The sequence below is a fragment of the Bos grunniens genome, chromosome 20, assembly GCF_055505025.1.
Source record: "Bos grunniens cultivar Pamir isolate PY7600 chromosome 20, Bosgru_T2T1.0, whole genome shotgun sequence".
Taxonomy (NCBI): domain Eukaryota; kingdom Metazoa; phylum Chordata; class Mammalia; order Artiodactyla; family Bovidae; genus Bos; species Bos grunniens.
In genome coordinates this window covers 1,773,508-1,787,613 of record NC_141184.1, presented here as the reverse complement: position 1 = coordinate 1,787,613, position 14,106 = coordinate 1,773,508, and positions in this window count along the sequence as shown.

Here is a 14,106-nt window from a genome sequence, read left to right as displayed (position 1 = left end):
CAACAAACTTGTCTGTATCTGTTATTATTTTAGCCCGCATTCTTTTTGATAAACAGGCAGTACTTTTTTAAACCCTGCAAGTCCGAAATCCCATTGGTGAAGAAACAGTGACTTTATAGTCCCACCCCATCTTGGTGCTGGCAGACTATGAAGTGGTTTCTGAGTCCACGGAAAGCGACACGCACGTCTCTGAAGGGGGAGAGCTGGAGAAGAAGGGGACAGAAGGGTGGGGACGCCGTGGGTGGGAGGAAGGAGGGTATGAACTTCGCTTCCTGCTTCCCATCAGCTAATCTGGAAGGAAAAAACAAAGCAAAACACAAAACAAGGCATGAGTCGGGGAGATAAAAACCCAAAGGGCTTTTGAGTAAAGTGCCACTGAGCTGGCTGAATTAGGTCAGAAGACCCTCTGAGGGCACCTCATAAGGAGGGTCCCAGGGGTGGGATTCCCTGCCACTGACAAGGAGAGAGGACTCTCGGCTGATGAGGGTGGGCGTGTCCCCAGAAGGGGGGTGGAGCTCCTCCTGGGCCCTCCCAACGCTCGTGCTGGCGTCTCTGCCCATCCACGTGACCTTGGCTCTCCAGGCAGCAGCCAGATCCCTGTCCCTGGTCTTTGAGGTTCAGCGTCCACGTCAGGCTGACCAGGGGTCAGCCCTCCTCATCGTTAGCTCAGTGACCTGCACTGCTTTTCTGATGACGGGGACTTGGGGGACAACTGGGAGCCCAGGCTTCTAAGCCCCTCACTCACTCGTTTAGCTTTTTCTGGTCAACCCATCGTTCGTGTTAAACCCTCAGCACAGCGACAACGCACAGAATGTGGATGGGTCTGCACAGCACAATGACACGAGAGAGCGCACTGTGGGTGGTGCGCCCACAGACAGTGCCAGCTGAGCCCAGCTGGCTGCTGGGGTGACCGCCGCAGGTGTCGGTCTCGGCCACCTACCCCTCTGGCCAGCGAAGAGCGGAGGACCTGCAGAACAAGAAACCTTTCAAGGCTGCTGGGCCCCGGGTTTGGGGAGTTGCACACCCCGTTTTTGGGAGTCTGCCTGCCGCTTAAAGGGTTTGCAGGGCTCAGTGGAGCCTGCATGCGGAGCATGGCAGTGGCATCCTCACGGGGAGATTGGCCGGCTGGTCAAAGCACCTCTGACCACGCGTGTGCCCCCAGACTGGGCATCTCCGGCACGGCAGGACCAAGGCTGCGTCACCGCCCGGTGGCTCTACATGGCCTGACGGGTGAGCCTGTAACCCACTGGGCTGGACCCCGGTGCATAGCCAGAGGGATGTCTCCTCTTAGCAAGACCTCTTCATCCTCTTGAAGCCACGTGTCAGCATTTGCTGCAGATCCACCGTCTCCCCACCTCCACGGCTGCTCCCCATGGGCGCGTCATCGTTGTGCTTGGAACGAAAGCGGGTGCCCACCCAGGGTGGAGGGGCTCAGGGCTCAGGGGAGTCGTCCAGCCCGAGGCCAGCCTGAGCCCACGAAATGGGGGCTCGTCCTGCGTGTGTCCCCCCACCAGCCCTCCTGTGTCCACCCCCCGCGTTCCTCAAACCCAAACCCCCAACCGCCATGTACAGTGTTCGCTGTGAGAACAGACTGGAGCTTCTCAATTTTCAAAAACTTGTAAAGAAAATAAGTGTATCGTAGGTTGCAGAAAAGGTTGCCAGCTTTTATTTAAACAAGAGAAGACATTAAAAGTCAACAGAAAACACAACTCTGACTCTGCTCTGATGCTGCGTTTGGTGAAGGAAAGGGCATTTTCTCTTCCTAACCATGGAAGGATGTGAACTCAGAAGAAGGAAGATGCTCTCCAAGCACGGTTGGTTAACTGCTCAGAGCCCCTCCACGCTGCACACGCCTGACTTTCTGCGTGGGATCCGGGTGCCATGGGCTGAGCGGGGCTAGGGAACCACCGACCCATGGCTTGCCCACCAGCCAGAGTGTTGTGTTTCCACCTCAGATGTAAATGAAAACCCAGTTATTATTCAGTCTCCAGGCAGGAACAATTTTAAAATCCCCCCTCCCCCGATAGGCTTCTGTCCGTTGGAAATGGGGGAAAAACAAACAGGTAAGAGAGTCGCTTCCAGAAGAATTGTCTCATTCATCAACTTTTACTCAAGGCCCATTTTCGAACTTCCACTTGAGCTAAATTCCACTCCTGAAGATCCACTTTGATCTGCCATCCCAAGAATGTCACATCATGTGAGATGTGGTCTTTGGCATTCATCTGATTCTCTTCTGGCTTTGGGTAATTTTGTGATGCGGAGTCGGCCGAGGAATCCATTGGCTTTGGATTTTATAATTTATGCACACTGCTGGCTTTGGGCAACTCAGAGCATTTCAAAGAGGCAGACTTTAATTTCTTTGTCTGAATTTATTTTGGCCGAGAGGACTGTGCAGACCATGCCAGCCACTCGCTCATAGTATATCCTCATTTAAGGGTTGCAATGCAAGAGAAAACAGAAACAGAGGCCCTGAAGAGAATGCAGCAATAGATCTGCAAGAAGATCCAGATGAAATGATCAGCCTGTGAGCACTTCACTCATTTCTGCATTTCCAGACTGAGTTATACAAACTGTCTTTGAGGAAGTACGTAATTGAATGATTGGCTGGGTGAACTCAACCAGTCAGAATGATCCATCTTCAGACAACAGGTCTAAACAGAAGGGCTCTTGTTCTGCAGCAGTTTAACAATGAGAAGATCTTGGTATCCATCACAGCATACACAGTTTGCAGGTTGATCAAATCACTGTTTACCCAGGCACACTTCATTTCCAGGATGGAGCACTTGCCAGGCTCAGAGTTACTGGTTGAATAAACGAAGAACTTCTCCCCTTTTCAGGTCACAGCATAGCTCTGTTGGTGACAAAGAGTGCCCGTCATCAGCTTGACAGTGGCACAGCTTCAACAGCACCTGGGGGACTCTGATGCTCCTCCATCGATCTGCCTGGCTGGTCATGCAGTCCTGCAGATGGTGAAGGTGGGCGACGCTGGCTGTGACTCACCGCAGACCGACGGGAGAGAGGAACGTGGCTCCCAGCCAGGCTCGTCAGAGGACCGGAAGGTGTCAACACCACCGTTACAGCTCTGGGGATCAGCAGAGCTCCCGAGTGGTCAAGGCAACTGAGGAGGCCGCTGTCTGCAGACCAACCGTGCTTGAAGGCTGCTTTTAAATGTTTATCTCTTAAAGAAGACATTTCCAGCGGGAAAGCCCATTTAACCCAAGGCTCATTTTTTAAGTTGTGGCACTGAAGCTCAGACTGGTCGGCATCGCCACTGTATTATAGTTCTATGTACTTCAGCAGCAGTGAACACTCTGTGGTTGAGAGCAGATTTAGCTCATAGAACCCACCCAAAGTCTCAACACTTAGCATGAAAAAAATCTAAGTGTAAAATCCATGATTAATAAGCCAATACTGCTTATTTAGTCACTTAATAAAACGTGTTTATAAATAAGGAGGCTGATTATCTTTGGAATTTAAAATGCTTTGCAAAATGATTCCTAATGGAAAATTTTTTAAAGTTCTGAAATTTTAAAGCAATAGTTTTATTATCAGACTAGGTATCCACTATTTCTAGGGCTTCCCAGGTGGTACGGTGGTAAAAAATCTGCCTGTCAGTGCAACAGAAACAGGAGATGCAGGTTTGATCCCTGGGTCGGGATGATCCCCTGGAGAAGATGATCCCCTTCTGCAGTATTCTTGCCTGGGGAAACCCACGGATGGAAGCCTGGTGGCTACGGTCCATGAAGTCGCAGTGAGTGGGGCACGACTGAGCGACTAAGGCCTCTGGCACACTGAAGCTAACACCTGTTGTACACAACGATACATTAACCACTATGTTAAGTGTCTGCGTAAGCTCATTTAATTTTTTATAGTTTTTAATCCTAGCTTATGGTTTCTTCAGAAGGACAATTAATCCTTCAAAGACAGTAATTCTTCTTATTTATCAAAAGACACAGTGAAAAGGCAGTCCACAGAGGGGGAGAAAAATTACATATGGGACAAGAGTTTAATTTCTAGAATAGATGAAGAAGTGGTGCAACTTAACCATGAGGGAACAACTCGATTATAAAATGAGCAAGAGCCTTGAACAGACATTCCTCCAAAGAAGATACACAGCAGGCAGTAAGCACGAGAAAAGATGCGGGACATCACTGAGTATTAGAGAATGGTGACTCAAAGCCCCAGAGACACCACTTCATACCCACGAGGGTGGCTACCATCAAGAAAGTCCAGAAGCTAACAAAGTGTTGCCAAGGATGGAGGCAAGTCAGCTGGCCTTGTGCACTGCTGGTGGGAATGTGAAGCGTCGTGGCCACTGTGGAAGACAGTATGGAGCATCCTTAAAACATTACTATCAGAACTGCCGTGTGGTCCAGCGACTTTACTCCTGACTAAATGCTCAGAAGAGCTGAGAGCAGAGATTAGAAGATACATTTGTACATCCATGTCCACAGCGGCACAGCCCATCAAAGTCTTGGCAGGGCCGCTCACCTTCCTGGAGGCCCTTGACGTGCAACCACTTCCAAGCTCATTCTTGTTGCTCATGGAGTTCAGATCATCCTGCTGTGGAATGGAGGCTCCGTGTTCCTGCTGGAGACCAGCTGAGTCTGGTCGCACTCCAGCAGGTACCCCGAGGTGCCTCTCGTGCCCCCCCCCCGTGACCCCCTGGAAGCAGCCACTCATGCCCCTCTCAGCCTTCAAATGTCTCCAGCTCTCCTGCCTCCAGGCAGAGATGGTGTCTACTTTAAGGACTCACAAGGAGAGACTCTGCCTACCTGGGGAGCCCAGAGGATGCTCCATCACCTTAATTCCCTCTGCAGAGTCTTCTTTGTCATTGAGCAGAACACAGTCGCAGGTTCAGGAGAAACAGGGCCTGAGCATCTTTGGCGGTCATGATTCCACTGGCCTTGTCATCATGGACTGGAAGAGGAAAAAACAAAGGATAAACAATGCCACAGCCCCAGACAACCCTCGCCTGCTCCCACTCAGCCGCAGTGTTGCCTGTACCCCATTCCTGACTCTGCTTCCGGGGCCCAGGTTGTCATCATCTGGGAGCTGCAGGGCTGAGTGGAAAGAGCCAAGTTCTAGATCTTTCTTCCTAGGAAGGCACTGACCCCTGGGGACTTTTGTTTACTTATTTGTAAAATAGAATTCCAAATTTCTTTGGGTTGCAAAAACCCCTTGCTCAACATTCAAAAAACTAAGATCATGGCATCTGGTCCCATCACTTCATGGCAAATAGATGGAGAAAATGTGGAAACAGTGTCAGATTTCATTTTCCTGGGCTCCAAACCAATGCAGACAGTGAACTGCAATCACGAAATTAAAGATGCTTGCTTCTTGGAAGAAGAGCTATAACACAGACAGTGTATTAAAAAGCAGAGACATCAGTTTGCTTACAAAGGTCCATCTAATCAAAGCTGTGGCTTTTCCAGTAGTCATGTATGGATGTGAGAGTTGGACCACAAAGAAAGCTGAGTGCCGAAGAATTGATGCTTTTCAAGTGTGATGTTGGAGAAGACTCTTGAGAGTCCCTTGGACTGCAAGGAGATCAAGCCAGTCAACCCTAAATCAACCCTGAATGTTCATTGGAAGGACTGATGCTGAAGCTCCAACACTTTGGTCACCTGATGGGAAGAGGTGATTCATTGAAAAGTACCTTGATGCTAGGCAAGATTGAGGGCAGGAGGAGAAGGGGATGACAGAGGATGAGATGGTTGGATGGCAACACTGACTCAATGGACATGGGTTTGAACAAACTCAGGGAGATAGTGATGGACAGGGAAGCCTGGCGTGCTGCAGTCCATGAGGTCGTAAAGTGTCAGACAGCACTTAGCGACTGAACAGCAACAACCCTTGCTCAACTCCCAACATTCCTGGAAACTCAGTGCATTCGTGCCTGGGGTGGGGGGCCGCCCCAGGTGAGGCCAAGTGGACCCTGCGCTTCACTTCGTCCCCACACTGACCAGCCCTCCTCTTGTTAAGAGGCCTTGGGGGAAAACATCCCCTGCAGGGCCTCCGAGGACCTCGCCAGCTTCGCATCCTGGGATCCTGGAAACACGGTTTTGAGGTTTCCTGTCTCTGAAGAACCTTTGCCTCTTTGCATTTTGAAGGACTCTTGGGCCTCCCTCAAGGACACAGCCTGGCACTGAATCTTTCCTCTGCCTGAGGCTTTTGTCACTTTTTGAATCAGCCACTGGGTTTCCCTTCCAGGTCCGGGAGTGGGGATGGCTGAGGCACAGAAGGCTGCCTCCCTGATGGATCTCTCTGCCGCTGCGCTTTGATGGGGCTCATTTGTACTGTGCGGGGACTGTCCCGATCGGCCCCAGCTTCTGATGACCTGCTTCCTGGCACACACCTGCCGGGGCCTGCCTGCAGCCGGGGGGCCTGGGCACCAGCCTCCGAGCCGCTGTGTCTCTAACAGATGAAAGGTCGAAGCCAAGGGCTTCACTGTGGTCTGCACACACTGGTTTTTTCTTTTTTAAATACTTCTAGGCAGAAAACACGTTTGTGTTCCAACCATATAAGTTTCCAATTGCAAATATGGCAATGCCGCAGGGAGAATTCGAGGGTGCATTTTATATCCTGCAAGGTCACTGCTAACATCTTCTTTAAGTTTCCTCCTGGCCCTGCTATGGGGATGTGACCCATCCCATTAAGGAGAAACGGCACCTTCAGAAAAAAACTTGTCTTTAATCTGCAGACAGAAAACTTCGTCTAAACCTCAGTAATGTTGTCACCAGATAGTGGAAAAGCAAATTTGCCTAAGATGATGGCACCAGCTGGGTGATCCAACCCACAGAGACTCTGCTGCCGAGCATCAGTGGTTTGGGATGCCGGGGAAGGGGTTGGGGTATTTACACCGCCGTGGGCGGGGCTCCTCACCCCCGGTTGCCTGCCCGAGGCCCCCCAGCTCTGCTTAGAGGCAATCAAACCCGGCTGCAGTGGTCATCTGAAACATCTTCACCACGACTCAGGCCATGGCACCTGGGGTGACCTCCCTGCAATGATGGGCTAGGTTTTTTCTGCAGAGGGCTGCTCTGCGGCCACTCCAGCGCCCATACCCACCGCACGTGGTGGGGTCCAGGCACCAAAGCAGAAGCAATTGCAGTCCAGGAAAACAGGAGGCTGTGCCCAGCCCCAGCCCCAGCCCCCCAGCCCCCCAGCCCCCCAGCCCCCCAGCCCCTGGCCCCAGCAAGGAGCTCGGCCGCTCACACGGTGCCTGCCCGTTCTGCACACAGGCCCTCTGGAGCCTCTGCAGCGGCTGTCCGACCAGGGCCTGCCCTCAGTTAATTTTCATGACCAGACACTCATGTCCACTCTGAAAGAAATGACAGAGAGTGCTTCTGAGCCACCTCCAATGTAGTGAAGCCTGGAATTATGTCATTTCCTGGAAACGTTTTTGAGTTCATCAGTAGCAGCCTCTGTATTCCTCCCATTTCAACTGAAAAGCCAGTGATGCTAGGGGATTTAAGCATGGAAGCATCATTTAGGTTCACCTTTTATTAAAATTCTTTCTTAACCAATGCCCATTTCCTCTGGCCTGGTCTCATCAGATTAGGTAATCTGACAGTCGGAAGATGTTCAGACAGACTCACCCCACTCTTCGCTCTGTATCACATGACTGGTGAAGTGGGGACGCCCTCTGTGTCCATCCATGGCCTTGGGTTCTTAGTAATGGAATGAGAGCGGGGGCTGAGCCGTGGGGCAGATCCCACGTGTGGTATTAACCCGGCCAAGATCGGTTCTTTCTCAATTGATCAAACAGTGCAGCCAATGGGAGTTAAGTTCCAACTTTGCCAGGATGCCTGTGATGAGGCGATGACCACCACCAGGCCGGAGATGACCGTTTCCAGGGCGCGGTGTCCCAGGGTGCCGTGACCGTGGCCTGGAACAGAGAACTTCTCTCCTAGCCTCTATGCTGGGGACTTCCAGGTACCAGGGCTTCCGTTAATTTCCAATACTTAATGTTTTTTATTATCGATGTGACGTTATTATAAATCATGCAAGGTAGCTAGAAAAGGAAGAGAGACACAGCCATCAACCTGCCCGCAAATCCCTCTGTTCTTTCATTAACTCTTCACTCTCAGGGACTTCTTCACACCCTGTAACTTAAGTTCCCACAATTTCAACTTAAAAACGCATATTTAATGGATAATAGCTGCCACATTCCAAAAATCTGTTGAAGAAGATAAATTCTGTGCAGAGAGGGTTAGCACAGCTGGCCTGAGACTGCTCAGTTTGGAAAGGCGGGTTCACGCGGCTGGCCCTTGGCTGGTGTCTGGGAGAAGGACCTGATGGATGGGCTACACCGTGACCGTCTTTGTGAGGCTTCGTACAAAACCAAGACAGTCCGAGTAATCGACTACTGCAGGTGATCTCACAGTTGCCGGGTTTTCTGTGATCTTTGTGAGAACGTTGGCCTCTCAATAACAGCCACACTGCTGCTTTTCATCTCGCTAGAATGTACCGATCAGCGTCAGCTCCCCGTGTGACTGCAGGTCAGGCTATGGTCTGAGCCATCGTCCCAGCCTCTGGTGGGGCCTGCAGATCGTGAAGGAGACCTTTTAATTGCATCAGTAATGAAAGGAGGCTTTTGTCCTCACAAGTGACCTACTGATTGCCACATGCCGTGGGGTCCTGGTGGCATAAATGCCACATGACCCTCTCTAGAGGAAACACAATGTTCCATGACTCCACCTGGAAGAAAAAAAATTCACTACTAACTTGCCTGGAGGGGTGACCAGTCCAAACTTTGTGAAACCAGACATTTTAGAGCCCCTAGACAACTCCAAAATTAAGATAAAATGAAATCTAATTTTTAACATGAGAAGTCTGGAAACCAAAGTCCAGTTCATTGTTAATCCATAACCGCTTCATGTGAGTTGAGTGAATGGTGCCCCCCCACCCCCGCCCCCTTGGGTCCCGCCCAGAAGGCTCTGCAGGTGAGGCTGAGCCCCTGGAGAACCCATTTTCTGCCTTTCCTGGCTCAGGCTGGCACTGGCAGAGGCCTACCTCTTAGTCTCTGAAACTGTGAACCACCAGGGAAGCCCAGGAATACTGGAGTGGGCATCCTATCCCTTCTCCAGTGGATCTTCCCAAAGTAGGACTCAAACTGGGGACTCCTGCGTTGCAGGCGGATTCTTTACCAGCTGAGCTACCACGGAAGCACGACAGGTCTATTAAATAAAATATTTAAAAAGAATGGCTAACAATGACCAGAGAAGGAATTCTATTTCTCTCCTTTAGAATCTCAGAAGGCGGTTCTCTGGGGGGTGTGGTGTGAGGTATGGATCAAACTGCGTCTTTGCACGAGTGCTGAACCCATACCATTTATGAAAAAGTCCTTCTCCAAGGCAGTGACTGGAGAGGCCATCTTACCGGTGTTTACATTTTCGTCTGTGCTCTATTTAGTTCCTGGATTTCTGTTCCGATTTGATGAAATCAGAATCTACACAGCAGGCTCCAACGCCATGAGGCGCAGGGACGCTGACGGCCCCTGTGGCTCCTTCTCCCCAGAGGACTGTGAGGACAGCTGAGGTCCGTCTCATCTTACTGTGCTTCTCTTTATGGTGCTTGGCAGGCACGGTGCGTCTCCTTACTGGTAACTCTGCATCAGACGTGCCTGTTGGCACCGTTTCCCTGACAGCTTTTGCTCACTTTGTGTCTCTGAGTCTTATGTTGGTGATTCTCAAAATATTTCAAACTTTTTCGCCATTACTGATGCCTCCTGGTGAACTGTGATCTGCAGTCTCTCGTTCTGCTTCCATGGCTCACTGAAGGCTCAGAAGATGGGTCGAAATTTTCAGCAACAAAGTATTTTTAATTAAGGTACAGGCATTGTTTTTTCTTGAGACACAACATTATGGTGCACTTAGGGATCACACTCGGAGAGGGTGATGGCGCCCCACTCCAGCACTCTCACCTGGAGAATCCCATGGACAGAGCAGCCTGGTGGCCGCAGTCCATGGGGTCGCTAAGAGTCGGACACGACTTCACTTTCACTTTCCTGCATTGGAGAAGGAAATGGCAACCCACTCCAGTGTTCTTGCCTGGAGAATCCCAGGGACGGGGAAGCCTGGTGGGCTGCCGTCTCTGGGGTAGCACAGAGTCGGACACGACGGACGCGACTTAGCAGCAGCAGCATGGACTACTCTACAGTGCAAACCTATCTTTTGGGAAACCAAAACTCCTGTGCAATTCATTCTGTTGTGATATTTGCTTTATTCCAGTGGTCTGGAACCAAACCCACAACATCTCCAGGCTCTGCCAGGGTTTAATGATTTATAAAGTCGAGGATTTTTAGCTTTAGTAATCACTAGTAAATTTAAAAAGTTGTCAGAATCACTGGGGTCCTTGGTTAACGCTGGGGGAGGAAGTCCTGAAATCATGTAGCTCTTCCTATGGGCTGTGTTAGACTCTGGGGTGGACGCATTAGTGGCTGTAGATTAGCTCATCTGATGTTGCAAAATGTTCTACTCTTGCGGATTAAGCAGGTTTTTCATTTTCTTCTCATAACTGAGTTCTATGTATATTTTCCTCCTCATAGAAGGCAAATCCTATTAACTCTCATTTATTGCTGACACTGCAAACTCTTTCAGATTAAAGAACAGTTGGAAAAACAAAGAATATGTATTAGAAAGGTACAACTGTTGAAATATGACTGTGAGTAGAACTCACAGACGATCATTTATCTTCTTCTGTTAATTAAATGAGATGCTTCCACTCTGCCGACCGATAGGAAGCTGGGGAGGGTCGCGTTCCCAGCCCAGCTGAGCCACTGGCTAGCTCCAGCTGCACCCTCGTGGGAGGAGTGCAGTGTTTACCCACCCCCCCCCCAGCAAAGTGGGCACTCCCCGAATAAATCACAGGCTTTATCTGTTCTCAGTGAGGGGGGCCGACTCCAGGGAGGGGAGACATGGGGGTGGGGGCTATCCCTTGCAGGGAGATTTTGGCATTCTGTGGTTTCTGGGAAATAAATCTCTCTCTCTCTCTTGTCCGTGAAGAACTTAACCATGCCGCCACATGGCTTGAAACAAGTCAATCTCATTAAAAATATATATATTTAAAACCATATCTTTATGGAAATTGAACCCCCCTCCCCCCAGAAATCAAACTGAAAGGACGATTTTTCTACCATGATGAGTTTCTCTTCCTTTATGAAAGCAAACATTTCTAAAACACGAGGGTGTGTTTTGGGTCTCTATCTTTTCCTCCATCCTAAAATCTCCCTCTATTTGGAATTTCCTGATCACAATGTGTGGGAGGAAAAATGACCAAGCCAACTTCGAAAGGAAATGCAATTTAATAATTTACAAGAGAATGTTTAAGAATTGGTGCCAGCGAAGACCCTATACACGCGAAAGGATAGTAACTGTGCTTTCTTCTTTCTAGAGCAGAGAGGTTTTTTAAAACTTTATTATGTTGATAACGTAAAAATGATCAATGCAAGCTTGCGCTGCTGTCCAGAGACGTCCCCGCCGCCCCGGAGCAGCGGCCCCTCACCCTCTCCCGAGTGCACTTCTCCTCCTCGCCTCCCTTGCGGCCACCTCGGCATCTTTTCCAGATGTGTTCCTTTCTCCGGGTTAAGCTCCATTTAGCACGAGGCAGAGGATGTCCACCGCGGAGCGCAGCAGCAAAGTTCCTCAAACAGAAATGGTTTCCCCTCCTTTACTGATCTCTCTTTAATCAGAGTAGACACAAGTGCGGGTGGAGCGGCTGGTAGTTCTGTTTCCTGAATCTTTGGAAACAAAGGGAACCGCACTTGCCGGTCTGAACGAGTCCTTCAGTGAGTGAGAAAACATGCCCTTTGCATCGTCTGAAAGGTGCTTCCTCCGCACCAGGGGGCAAGGCCACCAAATAGAAGGGCGAGCCTGAATACGTGACAGTCAAATTGAAAGGGGGGATATTGGTAACGGCATGGTCTTCCCGGTGGCTCAGCGGTAGAGTCCGCTTGCAATGCAGGAGCCACAGGAGACTCGGGTTCAATCCCTGTGTGGGAAGAGCTCCTGGAAGAGGGCATGGAAACCCACTCCAGTATTTCTGCCTGGAGAAGCCCATGGGCAGAGGAGCCCGGTGAGCTACAGTCCATGGGGGTCACAAAGAGTTGGACACAACTGAGCGACTTAGCATGCAGCACACACGTGTGGTAATGGTAGTGAGTTAAAACTTCCTAACTCACAAACACAGTCAAATATTTCCTATTTTCACAGGAGCTTTTGGTGGAGGTGAGTGACAGAAGAGGCAGGATAACCGTCTGCAGAGCTGTATTTTGCTTGAGCTCATGACCCAAAAGGAGGCAGCAAAATCTGTCCACTTGTCCATGGGTGTGAATCCCAGGATGCGAGTGAGGAGCGCAGACTCAGGGAAGCTGCCCACCCGTGCGGCAGAGCCTGGGCTGGGGCCTGCCCGCCTGCCCTTTGAGGGCCCAGCCCTGGAACACAGGGCTTTCCTAACACAGTGGTGCTGTTGGCCACACTCACCAACAGTCTCAGGTCACCAGCCAGTTACAGGAGGTCCCTGCATGCCCAGACCATTCAGAACCGTTTGCAGGCTCTGGCTTTGTTGAATGTGGCCAAATGATCTATTTTTAATGTAACTCTTTTGGCTCCGATAACAGTTATCAAACTCGAGGTTCTGCTGTTCCTGCATTTAATGCGTTTGGATGATCCTTCAAAGCATGCTGGCCTGACAAGCTCTGCCAAGCGTTCCAAGGAGAGGCCCCCTTTTCGGGTTCGCTTAGTTTGGGCTGCAGTGTCCACAGGCCTGGCCCAGGTGGCCAGCCCGGGAGGGGGTCGCGGGAGGGGTCAGCAGCCCCCCTCACAGGATGAGTCCCCTTCCTGCAGAACAAGGTGGTCACCTGTGAGACTCATGTGGAGAGGCGGCATTTGTGGGGGAGGGGGGAGCGGGAGAGGAAGAGAGAGGAGGGAAGGAGGGGGAGGGGTCAAGGGAAGGGTAAGAGGAATACATCTCTTTATTTACTGTTTAGAAAAAATATTTGCGCTTCTCAGTTTCCCCTGTTTGGGGATTGTGTGGAGTGTTGCAGGAGGTGGCTGTGAATTCTTGCAAGTGTGCAAACCACACCCAGATTCAGGGTTGGGGTCAGTATTGATGTTGAGGGCGGTCAGGAGGCTCCGCAGAGCCCCTGAGAACACCTTATTCCAGGGAAAAGCAAGTATCTGCGGCTAAGCCTGTCCCCGTGAGGGGCCAGGGTGCTTCTGCAGAAAACCTACTATCCCCCGATTCTCCACCACGAGCAGGGCAGGAGAAACACCCCGAGCAATGACTCCTGGGGCTGCTTCTTCAGCACAGGACAGCTCCTGCCTGACCTGGACTTCAGGGCCCGCCTGCATCAGAACTGCTCATAAACAGTTACAATCCTCCCCGATGGAAGCCCGAGTCCCTCCAGAAGTCACGTCTAAGAAATGGTTCAGATTTACTAATCCTTGTAAATTATGCTAAAGTTTTAGAAAATTCATTTTAGAACTTAAGAGGGCTGTTTGTTTTAAATAGGCCTGTATTTGGAAACAGCAAATGATTCAGATCCCAGCAGCGACAAAGTTGCTTTAAATTAACTCTATTAAGTTAAAAACAAACGGCAGGTCCAGCTAACACACACAGCAAAGCAGGCACACGGTGACCGGCCCTGGAGGGGCCTTCAGCGCCAGCCCACATCCTGGGGCAGCTGCTGCAGGGTCCCGCCCCGGAACTGAGCTTCCCCTCCTGATGGGGGTCGGCCAGGAGTCCAGGTCCGGGGCATCTCCTAGTCTCGGTGCTGCTGAGTGATGGGGAGGTGCCCGGTACCCACAGACTCACGGGGCTGGAGTCTGAGCCTCCACAGCTGGCGTGGCCCAGGTCCCACAGCTCAGAAGCCTCAGGCCACACTGTGCCTGATTCACCGGCAAAGTCTGCTTGCAAACCAGTCATTTACGTGAAAACCGTCAGTCCAGTCAAAGCTAGGGATTTTCCAGTGGTCATGTATGGATGTGAGAGTTGCACTATAAAGAAAGCTAAGCACCAAAGAATTAATGCTTTTGAGCTGTGGTGTTAGAGAAGACTCTTGACAGTCCCTTGGACTGCAAGGAGATCCAACCAGTGCATCCTAAA